Raw genomic sequence first — 624 nt, forward strand, 5'->3', positions numbered from 1 at the left:
ATATATATTTTAGAATCCATATTTTACAATGAGGAATTTTAGATGAGACAGTCATAACAACATGCAAACATTTTATTCAAAGCCAAAACCCTTTAAGAGCGAAGTGTATAACATTTTTTTATGAATTGTTGCTTTATAAAAATGTTTTTCACACAAACTAGTAACGTAAACAGCTCTTTTAGGACTCATATTTTAGCAAATTTACTCTTCTCTAAATGATGTTCTATTAGATTTTTAGTGTTTAATGTATCATTAGGAGCGTGACGGCCGTACGTACGGGTTCACTCGGTTCGGAACTTTGTTGGTTCGATTCCTACGTGGGGTCAGTAAAAGAGCCGGGAAGAAAAAAAGGCAGTTATCTCCCCCCAATTTTGGATTACTTTAATAAAAACTGTGTATAATTACTAGTCAAAATTCATAAGTCTGCCATGTATAGGTAGGGGAAATAAAAAATGGCGGCTGTTTCAAAACCTTAAAAAAACATTAATTTTTCATTCGAAGCTCTATATCTTAAAAACTACCTACAACGCTAGAAAATCTAAGAGAACATTATTTAAAGAAGAGTAAATCTGCTGAAATATTAGCCCTAAAAGAGCTATTTACGTCCAATAGTTCTCGAGATAT

This window comes from Halyomorpha halys, unplaced genomic scaffold (genome assembly GCF_000696795.3).
Source record: "Halyomorpha halys isolate HHAL.00 unplaced genomic scaffold, Hhal_1.1 Scaffold1333.1, whole genome shotgun sequence".
NCBI lineage: Eukaryota > Metazoa > Arthropoda > Insecta > Hemiptera > Pentatomidae > Halyomorpha > Halyomorpha halys.